Source organism: Podarcis vaucheri (genome assembly GCF_965113315.1).
Source record: "Podarcis vaucheri genome assembly, chromosome: Z".
Taxonomy (NCBI): Eukaryota; Metazoa; Chordata; class Lepidosauria; order Squamata; family Lacertidae; genus Podarcis; species Podarcis vaucheri.
Window position 1 is genome coordinate 19,478,897 of NC_138758.1, and position 24,588 is coordinate 19,503,484.

General features: G+C 44.4%; 1 protein-coding gene across 1 annotated transcript in view; it reads left to right on the forward strand.

The window, feature by feature from the left end:
- MID2 (midline 2) overlaps positions 1-24,588 on the forward strand; it is a 202,661-nt gene that overhangs the window by 73,924 nt on the left and 104,149 nt on the right. The window lies entirely within an intron of this gene.

Sequence of the window (24,588 nt, forward strand, 5' to 3'; positions counted from 1 at the left end):
TTTTATTGTAAGTATGCCAGTATGACAGCGTCAAGGTAGTTAAGCTGCATGTACTTAGCGTGCTATGGAAGAAGCCACGCCATAGTTTTATTTCCAGGAGTGTTGTGTGTGTGTGTTACCCTCCTTTCCTGCAAAGGCAACTGAGGTTGTTGCCTCTTGCTTTGCTACAGGCTAGTAGTCTCTGTGTTTTTGTTTTTGCTTGCTTGCCCAGCTTGAACTTCTCACAAAGTTTTCAAAGTCAAAACACTGCCCCTGTAGTAGAAAAGAGCTGCGCCAAGCTGAATAGTGAGGTCAAATGCTTTGAGGGAGAACAGCCAGCCATCCTGCTGGAGGGCACAAGCCTTGAGTAGCAGGAATAACTTGTTAGCTTGGAAGGGTGAATGGCAGATACCTTTTTGTCTCCAGGCCTTTTGTTCCTACTGGAGGCCTCAGGTGATTTCTGCTGCTAGATGAGGACAAACCGGACCGATTGGACTGTAGGCTTTGGCACAGTCTGGGTGCACACAGATGGGGCAAAAACAATAATTATGGTACATATTTTCCCAGGGGCTGAGTCTTTGTTTCTTTTGCATCTGGAATGCCATTGACAGGTATTCAAACTGAAAAATTGAATAGTGACTGTCAATTCTCTCCCCCTACCCTTGCTTCAGGCAGGCTGTTCATTTTTTAATTTTTAAAGTGCAATACAGTGGTGCCCCGCAAGACGAAATTAATTCGTTCCGCAATTTTTGTGGTCTAGCGAATTTTTCGTCTTGCGAAGCACGAAATCCCATAGGAATGCATTGAAAATCAATTAATGCGTTCCTATGGCCAAAAAAAGTCCAAACAAAGCCAAATTTGGTACAACAACAGTTTATTAACTGCTCTTTAAAGTCACACATACTGTAAAGAGCAGTTCAAAAATTTAAGGGAAAATAAATTAACTTTATAAACAAAACATGTCTTTGTTTTTAGTCAAAGAAAAAAAGTCGCGAGACGTTTTCGTCTTGCGAAGCAAGCCCATAGGGGAAATTCGTCTTGCGAGGCAAATCGCGAACGGAAAAAACTTTCGTCTAGCGAGTTTTTTGTATTGCGAGGCATTCGTCTTGCGGGGCACCACTGTACATACATTCATTCAAATGAAAATATTCCTGGCCTTATTTAAAGCACGTACCCATGCATGCTTCTTTCAAAGTTGAGAAACTAGGGGAAGAAGCTTTGTGATGTCACAGGGAATCAGCCAATCAGTGCTGTGCACTTCCCACCAAGTTTCTCATCAATTTAACCCTTAAGAAAAAGATATGCAAAATCTAGTGAGTGGGCTTCTGCATTAGGATCTATGCTCAAATAATGCTCAAATACAGTGGTGCCCCGCAAGACGAATGCCTCACAAGACGGAAAACTTGCTAGACGAAAGAGTTTTCCGTTTTGGAGGTGCTTCGCAAAACGAATTTCCTATGGCTTGCTTTGCAAGACGACAATGTCTTGCGAGTTCCTGCTGGGTTTTTTCCCTCCCCCCCTTTTTTAAGCCGCTAAGCCGCTTATCAGCTGATCCGATCAGCAGATAAGCCGCTAAAAGCCGCTAATAGCGTTAATCCGCTAATCCTTCAATGGGCTTGCTTCGCAAGACGAAAAAACTGCTAGACGAAGAGAGTCACAGAACGGATTCTTTTCGTCTTGCGAGGGACCACTGTATATAGACATGCCTTCAAGAACAAACCATGAGTGGATTCAATGGTCAAGAAGGCAGTTTCTACACATGCTGTAGAGAGAATTGAGGGGCAGGTGGGGCTTGTCAACTTGGAAAGGTAGCCCATCTAGGAGAAGGAAAACTCTGATCCTAAACCTCCGCTGCCTTGCAGGATATCTTCAGAGAAGAAAAGGCTAAGGAGTAAACCCTATACAAATCTGGAGTAGAGCTCCTAAGATGGTTGGATGGCGCCTTGTACGCCTTCTTCAGGCAACTCCTGCAGCCAAGCTGGTGACAAACATATTGCTCTGCTTTTGTTTGGACCACATCAGTGAGGCTGAGAGAGGGGTCTTGTTGTCTGGGCAGCCTAGGACTTCCATACACACTGCCCAGGCTGGCACCTTGGGAAGGTCACTTTGGTGCTGCAAATGCAGCTGTTTGACTTCCCTCTCGGAGGCGCACTCCATTGTCTCTCGAGACCACAGCTGTCAACTTTTCCCTTTTCTTGCGAGGAATCCTATTCGGAATAAGGGAATTTCCCTTTAAAAAAAAGGAAAATGTTGACAGCTATGCTCGAGACAGACGGATGCCAGCAACAACTAAAAATCCAATACTCTACAGAAAAAGCTATCTCTATGTAACAATCATCAGAAACAGTTCTCATAAAGGAGAAGTAAATTATTCCCAAAAGTTATAACAAAGATTAATCAAAACTGTACAAAAAAGCCTATTGAAGCACAGGAAAACTCAACCCAGTATAAAATTCTTACAAACAGCAAGAATGAAATGAAAAAGTCTTCCAGATAAGCGATAAGTTACAATACAATACAAAAAAAAAAAAAGCCAAAAGCCAGCTTGTGTGAAAAAGGGATGAAGATTTAAGATACAGGCAAGTGAAGAAACTGATGCTCTCTGATTTGCAGGGATTTTTTCAGCCGGAACTCACCAACTCAATTCCAGAACCACTCAGGTGAGCGCCATTGCCATTATAAGAGAATAAGGGAGGCGTTCATAGTGAGTTCCAGCACCTCTTTTTCTAGAATAATAACACTAGATTTGTGTTATGTTTATCCCTCTCTTCACTCACAACCAAAATTTGATTGTCTATTGGTAAATGACATCCCAAGGGACAGAAACCTGTAAAATCCATTTTCCATTGTTTTAGGGAATTGAAATGTTCTTGAACCTTATCAGGAAACATCTCAGCCCATGATGTTCACTTAGAACTGCTATCTGCTAGGCGTATCTTTTTCACACTGGTGCCTTGTCTTAGCTTGACAAAGGCACATTCTCAAATTCTATAGTCCATCTAGAGAGAGATTTCTGCTCTTAAGAAAGACATCCATACCTGCTTAGCCATAAGCCAGAGTTTCTTGATTGAAGTTTGTTTCCATTCTGCACCATTTCTCTTTGGGGCTATTATCTCCTTTGCCACACACCTAAATTTTCCCCAGACATGACCTGAGCAACATCAGGTCAGCATTTCTGAAAAAAGGGCCCTAACCAGCACCGGAATAGCACAGGCCCAGGGCTTAGCCCAGTGTGACCAGTAAAGGTCCCCAGTTATCTTACTTGTGACTCTCGGTGGCTCAGACCTCAAGGGTGGGGAGGGATCATGCTGAAGGAGCCCTACAACACATCTGTCACCAAACTTTCAGGTATAAATCCCAGAAAGAGCAATAGGTTTAAATTCGTCTCCTAACCACACTTATGCTTACAATTCACAAACCATGTAGTTGGCCAGTTGGCCAAAGGGCTCGGCCACACTTTGCTTGTCCTGCACCTAGAAAGCACTCTTCTTCTTCTTCTTCTTCTTCTTCTTCTTCTTCTTCTTCTTCTTCTTCTTCTTTTTTTTTGCTTGTCCCGTGCTTTCAAGGCACAGGTCTGAGTGGTTTCCCATTTGCTCTGCTGCTTTCCCCCTGGGAAAACCTGCTCCTTACTGCTGTATTGGAGCAAACGTCAGTAGGGTTTCCCGTGGATTGATGTTTGTTCCAATTCAGCAGTAAGGAGCGGGTTTTCCCTGGGGGAAAGCAGTGGTACCAGCTGAAGCGTGAATGGGCCCTAAGTGTAGTAGTGCAAGACCTGAAGCCAGAGTCCCAGCAAGTGTACATGGCTGCTCCAGAGTTGACCTTCCTGAGCCTGGTGCCTTCCAGATGTTTTGGAAAACAGTTCTCATCATGCTTGCTGGGGCTGATGGAAGTTGGGAGTCTAAAACATTTAGAAGGCACCAGGTTGGGGAGGGCTTGCTTAAGCCTAGCCATCATAACAGGAGCACTTTGGGCACACAAATTCCATGTTCACTTTGGGAATAGTGGAACTTTTTAAGAACAGCCTTTGTAAATACAGTTACTAGCATTGAGAGAAGGTAGCCAATGCCATCTGTTTGGCTTCTCTTCTCTTCCCTGTCCAATTTCCCTTTGCTTGTAGAGACAGAACTTGCTCTGAGTTTGCTTCCCTCGTCTTCTCAGTCATCCTTCATAACCATGAGAACTTCTTCACAAAGAATAAACATCAACATTGCTCAGGTTGGGGACAGGGACTGTCTGAGGTTTTCTTTTAATTTTTTTCAGAATAATGTATGAATGTCTGTTTATAAATGCCTTATCTGCTACAGAGAGTTTTCAGATAACAAATATGGCAGTGTCCTTTTAATCTGTATGTCTAACCTGAAGACTTCCTAAGCCTCAGGAGTTCAAAATAACAAAATAGATGAAAACTCCAGAAATCAGCTTTTGGTATGTTATAGAAACGCGGTATCTCATTTATAGCCTACTTGTTGGTTCCCGAAGCTGTCTGCAACTCATTTAGACTTCCTGCGGTACAACAGATTTATTGCAATGACAATGAAGTGATGTACACAGATATTAAATTGAACAATTGACAAAAGCTTTATTACTTACTGTATACTCCCATTATTTTTATTTTATTTTATTTATCCTGCGTAGAAGTGTTTTGTTTTAAGCAAGCCTGCATCATGTAAATTTTGTGGAAGATTTTGCCCTCAAATTTAACAATGCACATCTATGCTAGTTGGCAAAAGAAGGCGTTAAGGACTCTAGATCTCTACATATCTAGAGAAGGCTTGGCTAGGTCATACCCCCTAGTAAGGGTTGAGTCTTGTCTGCCCCAGCCCCCCCTTTCTCTTCCTCTCTTCCTCTTTTCTTTGAACCATGTGTCTGACCAGATGTCTGAGACTGGGGCTCCAGTAGCGACACCAGCAACCCCTTATGTGCTGAGTAAAGGTGCAAATGTCTACACAATCATACCTCGTGTTGCGTTAGGTTCATGTTGCGTCTTCTCGGCTTGCGAATGTGGCAAACCCGGAAATGTATACTTCCATGTTCCGCCACTCATTCATGCCCAGAAGCGTTCTTTGCGCAGAAGCGGTCTGCGCACTTCGCACATGCACAGAAGTGCTCTATCGCGACCCACATGCGCAGAAGCAGTGTACTAGTTACAGACTTCTTGGGGTGCGAAATGCACCCCGGAATGGATCGAGTCCGTAACTAGAGGTACCACTGTATTTAACTTTAGCTGCTTATGGCAAGGAAAACACTGTGGCAAAGAATGTAGTAACTTCTGAATATGGATTAAATATCAGTAGAAAGTGATGTCATTAATTGCTAACAGGTTATATACCAAGCTCCCCTGCCTCTGTTTGTGACTGGCAGTCTCCAGAAGCTGTGTTGTGAGAAGTTTTGAGGGGTTTTGTTTGTTTATTGGGCACCTAGTAATTGAATAAAAGAACTGTAGAATTGGAAGGAACCTCAACCCCGCTGCAGTACAGGAAGTCTTTATGACTTCATCAAATATGAGCAGTGCCAGAAAGTTTGCAGGAGTGGAGATAGACCAAGCACGCCAAGACATACGCAAAAGATATCCTGACAAGGAAACACTCTTCCTAACTTCTCATCCAGTGTTTCTCAAACTTGGGTCGCCAGCTGTTTTTGGACTACAACTGCCATAATCCCTAGCTAGCAGGGCCAGTGGTCAAGGATCATGGGAGTTGTAGTCTAACAACAGCTGGGGATTCAAGTTTGAGAAACACTGCTTTCCCTGCTGACTTTCTGCTGAAAATCTCCCCTAGGCTGCAGTTCACCCATTCTCAGACTCTAAATGTACTGTATATTTAGTTTACTGTTAGAAATGTGAATTGGGAATCCTATGTCAGCCAAGCAGTTTGTCACTGTTTCCCACTAAAAATTGCCGCTTTCTTAAGCTCCTTTTCATTTCAAAAAACTTTGGAGATTCTAGATGTGTTTGTGTGTCATGTTTAGCTTCACCCTTTATAATGGACCCAGCATTTCTTGTGCCTGTAATTCGTTTTTCTGAAACTTAGACATCATTCTAAAGCAATTGCCTTCTCCTTTCCATCCTGAGTTAGCATTCTTTGCTTGACCACACAAACAGTGTATTGCACGTTCACGACAACTTGTGTCCATGATGCTTTCAGGGCGGTCACACATTATTCCTCTTTCAGGGCTGTTTGTGCTTGCAGAAGTTTGGAGGTGGGTGCCCTGCGTCATTTCCAATCAGTGCATACCCTGTAACTTTTCATAACATTGGGGAAGCATCACAGAACAACTAATAAAGCAGGATAAATCCACCAGTAATGCATTATTATTGTGTCAATAACATGTTGCAGTATACACTTGCAATAAAACACCAATCTAGATGGGCCTGAGTGTCAGGGGGGCAGGGGGCTGCTGTGTTCAAAAACCTAGATATCAGCATCATTTTCTGTAGTAGCCAACTTGAAATATTTAGCATCCACACCTGTACAGTTCTGAAAATATATATCAAATTTGAAATTGCCTAACTCAGTTTTTCGGGATTCTGAGCAACCAGGAAGCTGGGTATATTTTCAGCCCTTGCTTTTCTGGCAAGGTACCAATAATGCCTTCCGCTGGGAAATGTTTGGGCAGCCGCTGGTAAATTTTTATAGGCTTTGACTGCAGCCAACTTGCTTTTTGTTATGCTGTTAATTTTCTATGGTGATAATAATGCTATTTCCTGTTATATTTTTCAAATCCCTTGTGGAGTTTGTGTAGTATAGTGTACCAACTTCTCCCTGATTGGGTATTATTCCGGGTCTGTTCCTATCCCACGCTTGCTCTGATGCTGGCAGCAGTTAAAGCCCTGCATCCCTGGGGAGGGGATTGTTTTGGGGTGGAATTTCAAGTCCTGATTTCCAGGTCAAGTTGGGGGCAAAGCCCGTGTGTGTGTATGTGTGTGTGTGTTGGCTGTGAGAGAAGACTGAGTTGATGCTTTCTGTTTTTTGAACAGATGATGAGAGCAAGACCTCTCAGGAATGTGGGGAGTCAGTGGTAAGGGTCAGGAGACAGGCAAAACAGCAAGGTTTTGGTTGGGTTAAATTTCCTGTTCTGGAAAATATAGGGGAGGAAGTGAAGTGCAAGGGAGTTTTGATGCTAGGAGCTCCGTTTCCTAAGCAATTAGACTTCTGGCACAGTTTTTGCATCTTCTGACCACTGTGTCTTACTTACTGATTGATTGATTTTGGAAGTGCCTTGTGTGAAAATTGTCCCCCTTCCCTGACTCCTTCTATCTTTAAATCCAGGTGGTGAACATTTGACCCTCCAGATGCTTCTGAGCCACCTCTGCCATCATCTCCAGACAACATAGCCAGTAGTCAAGGCTGCTGGGAGTTGCAGTCCAATAATATGCTTGAGAGCCAAGCGTTCCCCCACCCCAGCTTTAAATTCTTGGCAGACTTGAGGGAGATTAGGAAAACTCCCCTTGATGCTTTTTGGGATGAGTGGGAGCAGGAACCTAGGAGTAAAAAGAATATCCTGCTCTGAAGAGTTTATGGCAAAAACGAGGATGTGGAGGAATATGCCATCACTTGTGCATAATTGCCCAATGTGACTTTGTTGCTGCTGCGCCATACCCTTCAGCACTTAATACTCTTGCATTGTTCATATCTTTCTAAGCCAGGTGAGCGGGAAGCACAGTTTGCCTCCATTTTACATGGTAATTTCACTTAGCTTGGCCTAGCTAAGTTCAGTCCAGATGTTGCTGAACTACAACATCCACCATCTCTCTGGCTGTTGGCTATGCTGGGAGGGGCTGATGGGAGTTGTAGTTCAGAAGTATATGGGGGACCATTGGTTAGCCTCCTGAGGTTTAGAATGCAGGCTTTTCTTCTGAATTGTGAGATACAGAACAGCAGGTGGATGCTTGGGAATAAATGTCCCTGGACTTTACAGCCTGTGTGAAAAATGAAAGCAGTGGAAGTAGGCTGAAAACAACTCATTTGCTGCTCCGATGCTACCCGTAGAGTTTGCTATTGTGGTGCGAGGGGTGCGTGTGTTCACATGCATGCGCGTGCACGCACGCATGTGCGCGAAGGGGCAAATGATACTGGAGTTTCTAGCATATCGGGGAAGAAAAGCTAGCTGCGTTCCTATTGGCTGGTGCCTGTGGTGTCACATCCTGCTCTTCCCCCAAGTTCTGAAATAATTTTGCACTTGTTTCTAATATTCGCTGTTTGTTGTAATGCAGATTGTATACATATATGTATGTACATTTGCATACACTTCTTTCAGATGTTATTTAGAAAAATCAACAAGACGGACCAGTTTGTCTGAAGTTTGAAGAGAAGGGGGGCAAGAGTCAAGACTAGAGAGCTGATCCTGCATTTTATGTTTGTCAGATTGGTAACAGACGCCTGCTGAGCCCTAGAATAAAAAATAGCAAAGCTGGGTTCACTTTAAGGATGGATCAGTCTGTTTTCTGTTCCATGTCAGTTGTGTGTGCACTCAGTCACAAGTCTGCTCTGTTTTTGCTGATTATTATTTTTTTTTAAAGAAAAGCTTGGTAAATTTGTATTTAATATAGATATGCTTTCGCTTAAAGTATGCTTAAAGTTTGCATTCAACCTTTCCCTAAAATACTGCTGTCTTTGTAAGAGGCTGTTGTCTGTGTGCCTCATCGGAGGGATGTGTGGAGGCTGGCTACCCAAGAACAGGCTTCAACAGTGATATCTCCCTGCCATGTGTAAAATGTTCTCCCTAAGAAAGTTTTGCTGTCACCATCATTGTCAATTTGTAGGTGCCAGGCTAAGTTTTGTTTTTTTTAACCCAGGCTTTTGGTAGGTTGGGATGCAGGTGGCGCTGTGGGCTAAACCACAGAGCCTAGGACTTGCCGATCAGAAGGTCAGCGGTTTGAATCCCCATGACAGGGTGAGCTCCCGTTGCTCTGTCCCTGCTCCTGCCAACCTAGCAGTTCAAAAGCACGTCAAAGTGCAAGTAGATAAATAGGTACCACTCCGGCGGGAAAGTAAACGGCGTTTCCGTGTGCTGCTCTGGTTCGCCAGAAGCAGCTTAGTCATGCTGGCCACATGACCCGGAAGCTGTCTGCGGACAAACGCCGGCTCCCTCAGCCAATAAAGCGAGATGAGCGCCGCAACCCCAGAGTCGGCCATGACTGGACCTAATGGTCAGGGGTCCCTTTACCTTTACCTTTACCTTTGGTAGCTTAAGTTACCTTCTGCTCTGGTGACCAATTTTTGGAGAGGTTGTGAGGACTTGTCCTCGTTTTCTTGTTGGAAAGTTTTGTATATAGAAGTTTTGTGTTGTACATTGCTTTCTTTTTGGATTTAATGTTTGCTTTATATCTTACTATGAAGTAGCTTTGAGACCATTTTTTTTAATAAATGCTAACAATAATAATACACACTTAAAAAATACTTCTCAAAGCATTTCCTCCTTTAAAAAATCAACATTTTTGTTAAAAAAGAAAGGAAAAACACAAAACAGGCATTTTTGTGCACATAAACTACCCCTCTCCAAAATTAGGAAAAGTGCATAATCTGATTTATGTGTTCGAATCCACACATAAGTCGGCCTGGCAAATTAAATTGGTTTGCTTTAAAATGCAGACCAAACAAATTTCTTCTCCTCCATCCCTAGTTCATATCTGCAAGGGTAAAAGAATCTGCAGAGACTGAAGAATGCAATGCTGGAAATTCGTTCTTGCTCTGCAGCCGGGTGGGGATTCCTAATCAGACCATGAGGGCACCAGGTGTTCTGGGCTGCCTTACCACCTTCAGCTTTTGATAAAGCATTTAATATTCCTGCCATAAATAGATGAGATTTAATATTCAAGATGCTTCTTTACTGGCAATGATGAATATTCAGCATGCAAATTAGCACGCTGCAGTTCATTCTGCAATGGGTCGCAACTGGAGGCATTCCAAAAACCACCACATTCTTGAGAATCATCACTGAGGTACAGAGTTGCCCAAGACTGTTGTGCACTTGGAGTGTGGAGGACCAGGAAGGGGGAAATCTTATTAATATGCAACCCCCCCCCCACTTGTTAGTACAGCCTGGTTTTCATGTTCAGGGCTTTGAATTGCTAGCAAGGGCTCTTATTGTGCCATTCCAGATTTGCAGGTGACATTGGGGGACTTGTCTGACAGTGACATGCATCTTTAAAAAGTGTAATTTGAATGTCATTTTGACAGATAAATTGACATGCTTTTAAAAGAATTTCTTGCACAGCACATGAGGAGGTAAAACCTCTGCTTCCCACTCCCCCCTCTCCCAATTTGGGTTTAGATATTGTAAATCCACAATTGATAAAGCTTCTGGAGACAGGATTGCATGGATTTTCACCTAGCACATTTTAATTCCTGCCCCCCAAAAACTGTAGCATATAGCTCAGGCCCCCTCACTTGAAATCATCACACACACCTAGTTCAGTTTGTTGCAATGATCTCAGGGAATGTGATGAAGAATCCTTGGAGAATACACTGGGAAAGAAGTTAAGACTAAATGTTCTTTTTGGCCCACTCCAGCAGTGAATTTGTGAAGGGTTCCCCAAAACTAGTATAGGACATGCATGCACATGTGCCAGAACCTGTGGTGGCTGGTGTCAAAATTGGGCTACGTTTTGTGGGGGAGCAGGTTGAGCTGATGCAGTGGTGAATCAAAGTAAGGGGTGGAGCCAGGTAAGTGAGAACTGAGCACTCAGGTGTGGCGTGGAGCATCAGGTGGGGCGTTTTCCCCACTGCACTGAATAGGTACTGAATTTACTTAGCAAGGCTAGAAAGTCCGTCATCAATGACTGCTCTCATAAATGCTCATTTTTCAACTAACATTTTTAGACCCCTGGCTACTTGTCATGATGGCCATGTTCCGTTTCCATTGTCAAAGGCAGTATGACCCTGAATACCTATTGTTGGGAATCACAAATGGGGAGAGTGCTGTTACACCAGATTCTGCTTTTCGGCTTCCCACAGGCATCTCTTCTCAAAACTGGATGCTAGACTTGATGGGCCATGGGCCTGATCCAGCAAGGCTCTTCTTAGGTTCTTATCATGCAAACATTTGAACAGAATTGCTGCAGCCTGTGCCTCTTTCATTTCTAGACCTTTGGGGCTCACAATGTACATTCCCTCCACTTTCTATCTTTTTGTGTGTGTGAAAGAGGGAGGAAGGGAGAGAGAGAGAGAGAGAGAGAAGGAAGGAAGAAAGGAAGGAAGGAAGGAAGGAAGGAAGGAAGGAAGGAAGGAAGGAAGGAAGGAAGAAAGTGTGTAGACAGTCAACTGAAAACACCAGAGCTTCCACTTCCAATGACGTGGGCTGTAGCCCATAAAAACGGATACTGCAATAAATCTATTAAGCCTTTAAGGTGACACAATATTATTTTTATGAGTGTTAACTACATCCTGTGCTGCATTCTTTTTTTTTTTCTCCCTTGGTGATGTTTGGCCTTGTTTGTTCTGCTCCATTGATCTTGAGATATTGATCTGTATTACTTAGTAGACTTGCTTGTTTTGCTCTGTTTCGTGTCTGTGATTGCCCAGAAGCTAAGAGCTGCATGAGGTTATTGGAGATTTGATCTTGGAATTCATGAAAAGGGGAGAAGAAACAGATTCAAATGCTGTTGATGGGCTCCTTCTACCAGGGCTGGGTATCCTTGAGTCTGATATCCACAGTAAGAGGGGAAGGGGCGATAGCTCATTGCTCCAGCACCTGCTTTGTATGCGGAGCAGTGCTGCGCATCTACAGCTTTTTTTTTTGGTAGGGCTGAAACCTTGGAGAGCTACTTCTAATCAGTGTAAACGACACCGATCTCTCCCATAACTTTAGAACTTGGGGACATCCAATTAAGCTGAAGGTTGGAAGATTCAGGGCAGATGAAAGAAATTACTTCTTCACACAGTGAGCAGTCAAGCTGTGGGATTCACTCACACAAGAAGTAGTGATGGCCACCAGCTGGGAAAGCTTCAAAAGAGGATTAGACAAATTCATGGAGAATGAAGCTTTCGTTATACCTCCACCGTCAGAGGCACCATTCCTCTGAATGTCAGTTACTGGGAATCAGGAGTATGGAAAGTGCTTCTGTGCTCAAGCTTGCTTTTGGGCTTCCCCATGGCATCTGATTGGCCACCAAGAGAACATGATGCTAGATGAGATGGGCCATTGGCCTGATCAAGAAGGCTCTTCTTATGGATAATAATAGTAATAATAAGTGGGACGCGGGTGGCGCTGTGGGTTAAACCACAGAGCCTAGGATTTGCCAATCAGAAGGTCGGCGGTTCGAATCCCCGCGACGGGGTGAGCTCCCGTTGCTCGGTCCCTGCTCCCGCCAACCTAGCACTTTGAAAACACGTCAAAGTGCAAGTAGATAAATAGGTACCGCTCCAGCAGGAAGGTAAACGGCGTTTCTGTGCACTGCTCTGGTTAGCCAGAAGCGGCTTAGCCATGCTGGCCGCATGACCTGGCCATGCTAAGCAGCACACGGAAACGCCGTTGCGGTTCACGGTTCGAATCCCCTCGACGGGGTGAGCTCCCATTGTTCGGTCCCTGTTCCCGCCAACCTAGCAGTTTGAAAGTACGTCAAAGTGCAAGTAGATAAATAGGTACCGCTCCGACAGGAAGGTAAATGGCGTTTCTGTGCGCTGCTCTGGTTAGCCAGAAGCGGCTTAGCCATGCTGGCCACATGACCCGGAAGCTGTACGCCAGCTCCCTCGGCCAATAAAGCGAGATGAGCGCCGCAACGCCAGAGTCATCCGCGACTGGACCTAATGGTCAGGGGTCCCTTTACCTTTACCCTGCCCATCTGGCTGGGTTTCCCCAGCCACTCTGGGTGGCTTCCAACAGAACACTAAAATGCAATAACCTGTAAAACGTTAAAAGCTTCCCTAAACAGGGCTGCCTTCAGATGTCTTCTAAAAGTCTGGTAGTTGTTCTTCTCTTTGACATCTGGTGGGAGGGCTTTCCACAGGGAGGGTGCCACTACCGAGAAGGCCCTCTGCCTCGTTCCCTGTAACTTGGCTTCTCGAAGTGAGGGAACTGCCAGAAGGCCCTAGGTGCTGGACCTCAGTGTACGGGCAGAACAATGGAGGTGGAGACGCTGCTTCAGGCATACTGGACCGAGGCCGTTTAGGGCTTTAAAGGTCAGCACCAGCACTTTGAATTGTGCTTGGAAACATACTGGGAGCCAGTGTAGGTCTTTCAAGACCGGTATCTTGGATAGCTCCTGTGATAATGCTTAATATTCAACATTGGTATGAAGCTTTACATGCTCAAAGCACTTTACATATATTTTCTAGTTGTAATTATTACAGAGGGGGGGGCGGGCAACCTGTGGTCCTCCAGATGGTGTTAGATGCCAACTCCCATCAGCCCCAACCAGCATGAACAATAGATGATGGTAGTTGTGTCCAACAAGAGCTGGCAAGCTTCGGATTCCCCACCCTGCCCTATAGTAACACTATAAGGCAGGTTAGTGTTATCATTTCCTTTACTACAGATGGTGGCAGAGGGTTGGGAAAGCCTAACACCACGTAGTGAGTTTATGGCAGAGGCGAGATTTGTATCGTGAAGTTCCTGATTCGCAGCTGAATCTCTAAGCCACTATGCTATGAGTGTCAAAAGGTTGCTAAGAGAAGTTGCAAGTGGAAGGACTGAGAAAAAGTCTTCAGAAAAGGATAAGAGGCAACTTGATTATGGTGCATAAGTACCTCTACAAGAAAGAGGAAACCAAACAGTAATAGGGTCATTAATCTGTGAGAGAAACCAGCAGCTGGAACAATTGAAGGCTAGACAAAAATCTCATTCTTGTACTGTTTGGCAGGGAAAAGAGACCCAAGTTGCATGTTGAAGGGTGAGTGTCTTTCCCCCTCCAGTATTGTTGCGTAAGTGGCTACCCGACCTTGTTAGAATTTGCAAGTCTAAGGAGTGACGGATACAAGCAGGCCATTAGTTTGGAGATGTGCACTGCACATAATCTCTGATTTCCGTCGCTTTCCGCTGCACTGCACTGCCACGTAGAATAGTTTTGGTGGAAGGTAAATTTCCACAAAGCAAGCATTTCACAAATAGTTTCCTACATGGAGATACCCTCAGCTAATGTTAAATTTGCAATGACATTGTATGTGTCTAATTTTTTCCTTGCTGATACCTCTGGTTTACAAAATAATGGTTCACATTCACAGGTCTCTGCCCACGTTTTCAGACTTTCACACCAGGTGCATCTAAGATGGTTATTGGAGTCTCTGCAGTTAGGATGCTTGCTATTGTACATAGCCCGATCCAGCCTGGCAGGCTGGAATTCCATGTGATTGAGCAGGCTTGCAAAGGATTCCTCCACCCTTCCTTTGCCAGACTGATTTGTTTCCATGCTTGCCTCAGAGGAAATAAAGTTGCTTCCTCTGCAGCTAGCATGGAAATGCAGCAACCTGGATGCAGTGCTCCATATCTCCTTTGCTAGTCCACTGAATTTTAATAGCTTGCTAAGAGGCTAGTAGCCTGCAATTCATAGCTGGCTGCTCCTCTGCAGGCAGTATGGAAGCAAAGGTTATTAGCCTCTTAGTAGGCTAGTAACTTTAGTTGGCTTTCTTACAAAGCTGGCTCCATCAATCACTCTTACAACACAGCCTGTAAATACTATTCTGTACAGTACAGATAACCTGGCATGGCTTACAACAGCTTCAAGCCCGGTTTATGGATGTTGGTTTCAAACATTCTTATTTCCCCTCTGACCCATATCATTGCTGGCAGGTAGGGCGGAATTTGTCAGTTGTACACAGCAATTGAGAAAGGAGGCTTGGAAGAATGTTTGCAGAACAGTAGTTAAACTGTCAGGTGGTTTTTTTGGCTGAAGCCATATATATTTATGTTATGGCACACTGCATTCTTTTCAGCCCATGGCTGATGTGGGGTTGGGCAGTGGTGGTGATGGGACAAGGATAAGAATAACAGGTATGCATTTGGAAAGTGTTTATTTTTTTTTGTGTGTGTGTGTGTGCGCGCGCACATGCGTGCATGCATGTATGCGCTGGGTGGTGGTCAAGGATTCTTCCATAATGGCAGAAAAACCAGATATGTGGGGGGGTTTTGCCTCCAGAGAGGTTGACTGGGATAATTGGTTGTTCCATGCTGTGAATCTCCTTTTAAGTGGCGCAATTAGCAAATGCCCTTGGGAGATGGTCTGTGCTCATGTGGAGAGTGGCATGACTTCAGAAGCCTTTCTGCAACTTGGTCAAGCTCTGTGGACATTAATTTATTGGTCTCTTGCTTACCTTTGTGGAATCTACAGGAGGGGAAGATAATTACTTGGGGGCAGGAGAGGGTAAAATCAGGGAGAAAATTCTAACCTGGTTCCTACCTGACTTGCGTATATACCAGCTTTATATGGGGTGGGGGGCTCACACTTTATCAGGGAGACTGCTGGGCAAGAGAGATGGTCTTTAAAGCAGCAGAATCCCTAATATTTCTTGTACACCTGGTGTAAGAAACACTCTAGACCAGGCACGTCCAACATCCAACAGGTTGCAATCCACTATCCAATATCAAAAACTGGCAGTGATCTACCACACTTTCTCTTTGTCATTCTTCAACTTAAGCATATTATATTTCACTGGGGAAACCCAGCCAGATGGGTGGAGTATAAATAATAAATTATTATTATGATAAAAATAATAACAAATTATTACCCCCACACCAGCCCCCTCTCAGGGCCATTGGTGCACACTGGAAGCCAACATGCCCCGAAGCGTCCAATTCCCCCTTTACTGGATGGAAGAGCTCCATATGGGGGGGGGGGCAGTGGCTTAATTTCAAATAAATGCAGCTAGGCTGGAGCTGGAAAGGTGGGGAAAGTTAAGCATCCATGCAGAACTTGGAGGGAGAGTGGCTTACTTTCGCCTCCCTGCCGGGGCTGTGGCTTGCAGGGGTCAGAGGCAGGCGCCTCATGCCTTTCTGGCCAGCCAGCTGACTGGGCGTCAGGCAAGGCCGGTGGCCAAGCAGGGTGCTTGAGGCGACTGTGATCAACCAAAATCCTCACGTGATCCCTGAGTCGATTGTGGTTGACGCGTTGGACATACATGCTCTATACCATGTCTGTCCAGCCGTTTGATCGCAATCTACCAGTCGATCGCGGGGTGTCCCTGGTTGATCATGGTTGATCGCATGATCCTGATTGATCGCTCCCCCAAAGAAGCTCAACAACTTTGATGAAGCCTCCCCAAAAGAAGCTCAACAACTCTGATCAACCCTGCCCCAAAAAGCTCAATACTGCCAGTTTTTTATAGTGGGAGTAGATTGCAGTGTCTTGGGAGTTGGACATGCGTGCGCTATACCATGTGTTTTTCAGCCCTTGGTCCCTGGACATTGTTGGACTACTCCCATTGGCTAACCTTCTCAAGACAATGAGAGTTGTAGTCCAACACCTGGGGCCCTAAGGTTGAAAAACACTGCTCTGGACCCTTCTTTTTCTTTGGCAATAACTCATAGCTGAGTAAGATTGTCTTCCATGCACTAGACCAGTAGTTCCCAACCTTTTTTTGGCCATGCCCCACCTAAGCATCTCTAAAATCCTGACCCCCCCCCCGTGACATATAATTCTTATTATTCAAAAAGTGAACTCCTGTTCACCTGGAGGAAGCCTAAAAGGCCATTAAGTTGGTCTAAACAAGCTTCTAAGTTGTCCCCCTTAAAAATCAAATTGTCCCCCTCTGTGGAGCGTGTGCCGCACGTTGGGAACCACAGCTCTAGACCTAGAACCATACTCAGCTGGACAGGGAGTCTTGGAGAGAGCGACCATTCCTGTATCTGTTGAAAGCGATAGTCCCTTCAGATTCCCCACCCGCCCATGCTGTTGTAGAGGACTGCCTTTCAAGACCAGCTCTCTCTGCATAAAGCAGGATGATGTTTGCTTTTTAGCTTTGCACATTAACTGGGCATCCTTAACTTGGTCTGCTTAATTATGGCTATGACCAAAGTGCTGGCAGTACTTTAAACCTTGTAGCCTTGATTAATCATGAGATGTTAAAGGCTCACCCTTTCTCTCATTGCCACTGCTTCTTCTTCTTCACTTCCTGCAAGTTTAAAAAGAAAAAGAATGCTTTTATAGTGGAGAATTGTGTTACTGCTGCTACGGGGATATTTATTTATTTATTTATTTATTTATTTATTTATTTTTACAAAATTTATATACTGCTTGATTGGAACAAAACCTCGATAAGTGGTTTACAGGAAATATTAAAGTCATCACTAATTGCTTTAAAAACAATTACAATCAGCATTAAATTGAAAGAGATCAAAACATGTCAATATGTACATGTCTGGATACGTTTGGCTAGGAAAAAAATGCTTTAATCAGGCACTGAAAATAACACAATGATGGCAGTTGCATGGTATCAGTAGGCAAATTGTAGGTGGTACCACACTGAAAGAATGATTTCTTACATGGGTGGAATGAGTCGTGTGTCGCACCTGCAGCAGAGCCTGTTCCGCAGATCAAAGCAGTTGAGGGGGCACCTATGGGGTTAAGGCGATCTTTCAAGTTCTCTTCTCCCAAGCTGTTAAGGGCTCTATATTCTAATAGTGACACCTTGAACTTGGCCCTGTAGCAAATGGACAACCTGCACAGATCTTTGAGCTATTACATGCTGACAGGGTCTCACTCCTGCCAGCAAACACACTGCAGCATTCTGCACCAGATCAGACTCAAGGGAAGCTGCATGAAGAGTACACTGCAGTAATCCAATACTGAAGTCACCAGTGGCTGAACTACAGTGGTCAAGCTCCCCCAGTCCAGGATAGGTCACAGCTGGTAAAAGGTGCTTTTAGCCATTGGAGATACCTGGACCTCCAGTGACAAATCTGGGTCTAGAAGCACCCCACAGACTGCACAGACCTCCTCCTTGATGGGGAGTGAAACCCTGTCCAGAGTGGGCAGCTGACCAGTTTCTCAGACATGGGAATCACTCACCCACAGCGTCTCCATCTTTCTAGCATTCAAGCTCAACTTATTTTCCTCATCCGTCCCACCACTGTCTTCAGGCACTGGTCCATGGCCCATGTGGCCTCTCCTGATTCAGATGTTATGAAGAAATAGAGTTGAGTGTCAGCAGCATATTGATGGCAACCACCCCTGAAACTCCTGATGGCTGTTCCCAGTGACTTCATATAGATATTAAATAGCATTGGGGATCAAATGAGACCCAGCAGCATCCCATAATGTAACCACCAAGGGACTGAAAATCATTCAGGGAAGCTTTTAATGTTTGATGTATTGCAATGTTTTAATATTATTATTTTTTGGAAGCCGCCCAGAGTGGCTGGGGAAGCCCAGCCAGATGGGCAGGGTATAAATAATAAATAATAAATTATTATTATATTATTATTATTATTCTCCCAGTGCTTTCATCTGAACTTCGTCCCATGGTAGGACTAGAACCTCTGTAACCACAGTGGCCCTAGTTCCTATGCCATAGAGACAGTCCAGAAGGATGCAGTGGTCAAGGGTATTGAAATTCTCAGAGAGATCAAGAAGCAAAAGCAAGGTCTCACTTCCCTTGTCCTGCTCTCTATAAAGGCAATCATGGGCAGGCCTGAACAGAAGTTGGAAAGGATCTCAATAATTCCATGTCATGCCAGGATGCTTGCAGCTGCTCTGCCACCACTCTGTCTACCACCTTCCCCCCCAAAAAAAAGAGGGTGTTTGTGATTAGGTAAAGGTAAAGGGACCCCTGACCATTAGGTCCAGTCGTGGCTAACTCTGGGGTTGCGGCGCTCATCTCGCTTTATTGGTTGAGGGAGCCAGTCTACAGCTTCCGGGTCATGTGGCCAGCATGACTAAGCCGCTTCTGGCGAACCAGAGCAGCGCACGGAAACACCGTTTACCTTTCCGCTGGAGTGGTACCTATTTATATACTTGCACTTTGTCGTGCTTTCGAACTGCTAGGTTGGCAGGAGCAGGGACTGAGCAACAGGAGCGCACCCCCTCATCACGGGGATTCGAACTGCCGACCTTCTGATCGGCAAGTCCTAGGCTCTGTGGTTTAACCCACAGTGCCACCCGCGTCTCATGTTTGTGATTGGTTGATAGTTATTACAATCCAAGGGGTTCAGAGCCAGTTTGACACTCCCCTGTCAAGTTTGTATTGGTTTTTCCATTTACAACGTTCCACCTGTCTTTTCTTTGAATGGCTTACAATAAATAATGCAATTTAAATGTTGCTGTAAATGAAACTCTGCATGAACTCCTGCTGATACTTGATGTATCTTCATTGTTTGTCCTTTTCCCTGTGTTCCTTCCTTTAGGGATGCAGCTGTCAGCTCTTTTGCTGCTGGTTGAGTGTTGTATGCAGCTATGAATATGTTTACCAGTAGCAGGGGTGAAGAACCTCAGGCCATGAGGCCAAAGCGGCCCTCCATGCCTCTCTTTGTGGCCTTTGGGACTCTCCCCCACACCACAGCCCCTCCCACAGGCCACACCCTCCAGGAGTTCTTTGCCTGGCTGAAACGTGTCCTTGACCTGCTATGATCACTTCTCCTTGCCTGGAAGGAGGGTGGTTGGTTGGTTGGATGGTTCATGTGTGTAGAAACCTCTGGCTTTTGAATGTCTGTTAAACCACAGAGCCTAGGACTTGCTGATCAGAAGGTTGGCGGTTCGAATCCCCTCGAGGGGGGGAGCTCCCGTTGTTCGGTCCCTGTTCCCGCCAACCTAGCAGTTTAAAAGTACGTCAAAGTGCAAGTAGATAAATAGGTACCGCTCTGGCAGGAAGGTAAACAGCGTTTCCGTGCGCTGCTCTGGTTCGCCAGAAGAGGCTTAGTCATGCTAGCCACATGACCTGGAAGCTGTACGCCGGCTCCCTCGGCCACTAAAGCGAGATGAGCGCCGCAACCCCAGAGTCGGCCACGACTGGACCTAACGGTCAGGGGTCCCTTTACCTTTAATGTAATCTGTGGTATACAGGTGGGGAACCTTTTTTTTTTTTTTGCTCCAAGAGCCAAATCTGACCCCATCCCATGGGACAATCATGTTACTTGGGCGAGACAACCCACCAGTCCATTTTATGACAACATGTGATTGACAGGTGGCTTTTGTCTTTCCCACCTGTCAAAATACCTTTGGTAAGCTTCCTTGGCAGAAAGGCAATACATAAATGCAGTAAATAAATAAACATTGGTCCTACAATTAACAGCTAGAACTTTTTTTAAAAAACAACAACAACCTGTCCCGCCCCCCCCCCCAATCACCCACTTAGAAATAATATTTCAGAAAAGCTGGGCTGCTTTACAAAAACTGTTAGTATGCAAACTAAATTCATTATTGGTTTAACCTTGGTCTGGTGCCTTTATTTTCACCTAATTGCTTCACCACACTCCCCAGGCTTGGCTGGGTCAGTAAGAAAGTTAGCAGAGGATAAAAGAGCTGTTTTAGTGTAGGCATCCAGGGAAGCTAAAGAGGGTTTACCTGGTGGTGGCGGCAGCAAAAACCACAGGAGAGCTATGCTTCCTTCTCCCTCTTACAGAGCATGATGTAGCCTGTGAGCATAACAGCAGGGAATCTTAAAAGTTTGGCTAGCTGAAATTTGGGGCCGTCCGCTTCATGCAATTGGATGCAGCTATTTTTGTTTGGGCTGCTGCAAAGAAACATGAAATACACTTTTGATTCCCCTATTGTACATTGTATTGATGATGTTTGTCACTGAGCATTGCTTGTTTTTGTGGTTGCTCTCTGGGGTTCCTTTGTGTGCATTTCTTTTGCTTACTGGCCGATCGGTTATTTTATTGTTTTGGGTGTTCTGCTTTTATGCTTCGTCTGAGGCAAGCAAAGAGAACTCAATATGAACTTTTGTATTTGTTCTTCCTGGGCTCTGCAATCTCTCAGCTGTGGAGAACCAACTAAGGAAGGTTTTAATTAAATTTTAGGAAAGTTTCTATAAAGTTATATGTCTGCTGTATTTTCTCTACCTTAGTAGGGCAAAATCTCACTCTAGTTTATCCCAGCTTTAGTAACTTGGGAAGCTTTGGCAGGTAATTATGATAACCCTGTTTAAATTTCAGAAGGAAAAAAAATAGGATTGGTAATTTTTAATGTACACATTTCAGTGCTTTCATTGCTGTGTTTACTCATTGGTGCCATTTGTTTTACTGAATTTTATATATTACGCTTGACTGGGGAGAAGCAAATTAAGACTATGAGACTCAAAAGTTTGGACCGCTGGGAGATATTTGAGGTCTCTCAGACCAAGTGGTAGAAGCGTAAAGGAAACCTTGACAGTGTAGCCCTGTCTAGGGAGCTATTTGAATTCAGCATGGCTAATGGCTCAGATTGCATTTTGAGAACTTCCATTGCAAGGCCAATCTTTTTACCCCATGATTCATTTCCTAATGAGTATGCTCTCTTGGCTTTAGCGAGCTCTTGCAATCTAGGTTTTGCACAGGAAGAAAATCTGGATCTTGAAGTTTGACAGCCATGGCATCTGAAGAATGCTTTGAACTGAAGACAAAAAGGCAGGGCCAGTGCCCAAAATTGGCATTGCTGGGCCCCTGCTGAGACCTGAACCCCAGCAGGGCCCCCACTGCTGACACCCACAACCCTCCCAAGCAGTGATGTGGACTCTGCCCTCCTGCAGTTTCCAGCAACTGACATTCAGAAGCATACTGCCTCCAGCAGTTGAGAGAGAACATAACCACCGTTGTCCTAATCCTAAACCAGGCATGGCCAAACTCAGCCCTCCAGCTGTTTTGGGACTACAATTCCCATCATCCCTGACCACTGGTCCTGTTAGCTAGGGATGATGGGAGTTGTAGTCCTAAAGCAGCTGGAGGGCCTACCCTGAGGGCAACTCATTTGGATACACTCCATAGTGGTTGGAGTGTTGGTCTAGAACCAGGGAGGCTTGGATTCAAATCCCTTGTCAGTCAAAATGCTCACAGCATGATCTTAGACCAGTCACAGAAACTTGGCAAATTGCCCTGTGATCTTTGGATGGATGGATGGATGGATGCCTCTAAAGAATTGTTGTGAGGATAAAAGGGGTGTGGTAGGAAAGAACTGCATACACAGTCTTGACTTCCTTGGAATAAGGTTAGGTTTTAAATAAACAAATCCTGTTTGGTGATTTCCTCTCTCAGGTCTGCCTCTTTCACTCCCTTCTCAGATGCCTTCTCCACTTCCCTTAGCTTTGTCAGTTCACTTTGCAAGTTCCACCTTTTTAATTTGCATTTCCTGACCCTGTATTTTGAGAGAGTCTGCCTTAGTTATGTGTAGCCAGTCTGAGCACTGATGTTTTCCAATATGTAGCTTCACTCCAGCTTTTTTGTTTTGCATCCCACATTAGGCAAAAAGTTCATCCTTTGGGTTGACTTGTTTGTTCTGTTGATCAGAGGGATGTTTAGCCCAAGGAGAATGTTATTCTGTTTAAGAGTTCCTTCCTTCCTCTGGAGTTACGTTTCCATCCTCTAGTGCTCTTTTGTGGAGGGAATAATACTATCGTCTGATTATGCAGGATCAAAATTATCCTGTCACTCACATTGATTTCCATCTTTGCCTCTCCTAATGTTATGACTTGCCTTTTTTGAATAGTTCGTATTCTACATTACAAGAGTCCTCCTGATTGATGCAAATATTACCAGAGATGGACAGATGCCCAGTTTTTTGTGTTTCCTGCCTGAGGACTTCTGTTTGCCTCTTACACTCTCTCTGGGGCTGAGCAGCTCATCCTTCACCCCTGTTGACCAGATGACTTGCAATCTCATTTTTTTTTTTAAAAAAAGCTCTAGTTAAAGCTCTCCTGGTTATTGTCCTGAGGAGCCTTCAGTGTTACCAGTTTAATATCTGCCTAGATGTGCTGCTGCTGCTGCTGCTGCTGCTGCTGCTTCTTCTTCTTCTTCTTCTTCTTCTTCTTCTTCTTCTTCTTCTTCTTCTTCTTCTTCCTGGTTTGGCCAGCACTGCTCTGTATCCTGAGAAAGCCCATTTAAACATAGTGGACATCAGTTGCTTCATGAACTAATAATTAGGCAAGTCTTGCTGCAGGAATCTGATGTGACATAGAGGGTCTGCTGTCTGCTGGGGGTGTATTTAAATTTCATGCCTCTTACCTTCGATCTCCTAGTGTATTTGTAAATATACCAAATATTACAAGCAATTTTCAAGATTTGCAGTTTCTCTTTCACTTGCAAGGAACTCCTCATTCAGTACTCTTTAGAATTCCCTGCCGAGTTAATATTTGCCCCTTTGCTGTATTGTCTTCCTTACCTGCTGGGATAAATAATCTTTAGGCAAAATACAGATAATTTTCATATGTGTATCTTTTTTAAAACCTGTCGCTTTTATCTATATTTTGATGAATTTTATGCATGCTTGTTTTCAGAGTTGATTTTATCTGTATTTTCTTCTGTATATTTGATATTTTTAAGGTAAGCTGTTCAGAATATTTTGTTTTATTAAATGGTGTATAAATCTGATTAAATAAATATTACAGCAGTTTTATAAGTTGGCAGTGATCTCCTCTTCAAGTGGAAGCCAATCCTGTCCCTGGAATTTCTCACTGGTGAGGGTTGGAGTAGTGGATGCTTAAAAAAATTACCTGGTGGGGGTACTGGGAATAAAATATCCAGGTGTTCTCTTGCAGGAGCCCTGCCTTGGAACATTTGGCATTATTTTTCTCACTTTTCCTTCTACCCCTTCCTCATGCCATCTTGAAATGCACCGCCTTCAAGATTTCTCATCTCTCTTTTTTTGAAAGGTCTTATGCTATTTAAAGTTGTGTTATCCTTCAGCTGCATTCATTTTAGAAACCAATCAGTTGTTCTATGGATTCTGGGCCAGCTGGGAAATGTAGGGTAAAAGTTCCCCAAAGACAAGGGGAGCTTTGATCGGTGTTTGTGTGTTTGCATGCTGAGCAGTGGGGAAACAAGGGAGCCTGAGCGTGCGGGGTTCTTTGGCTCCCAACATCTAGCGGAGAACACCTGCCAAAGGAAATCACAGCGCAGTGAAATTTAATCAAATATTTTTATTTTTCTCGCCTGCCTGTGATCTCTGCTCCAAAAGTAGGTAAATGAGAAGAATACATACATTTTTGTTAAGGCTTTAGTCTGCCAACCAGTTGTTTTGCGGCTATATAATCAATCTCGTTGTAGGCATGTTACCTTTCAGCAAATGTAGAAAATCTGCCAAGCCTACCATCTCATTCCCTGCCAAGTGGCCACCGTGGACTACCTATCATTGCCATTTGCTCTGTTGCAGTTTTCATCAAAGCAGCTCTACTCTTGTGTAAAAAGGGTTCATGAAAAAAAAAGTGAGCTACAGCAATAGGTCTGGGAAAACCCAAAGGACCTGGTTGCTGGAATACTGAGAAATGTCATGCTGGTTCCTAGGGATGAGTAAACGCCTATCGCCTTGTTTTGGAAAACATTTGGTTTTGCCAAACCTGCTCATAGTACCCTTTAACAAGAAACTTATTTTTGCAAAGTGGTGTTGGATTTGGCATGGGTAGGATTTTCATATCTCTTGCTTAATTGGAAAAGGTAACTCCTGGGTATACTCAGCAACATCAGATTCGGTTTCCCATGCCTAAAGAGTTCCCCCAGCCACGTTTTCCTCTTGTGTTGGCAGTGTGGGAGCTTCTGCAACATGGCACCTTTTCT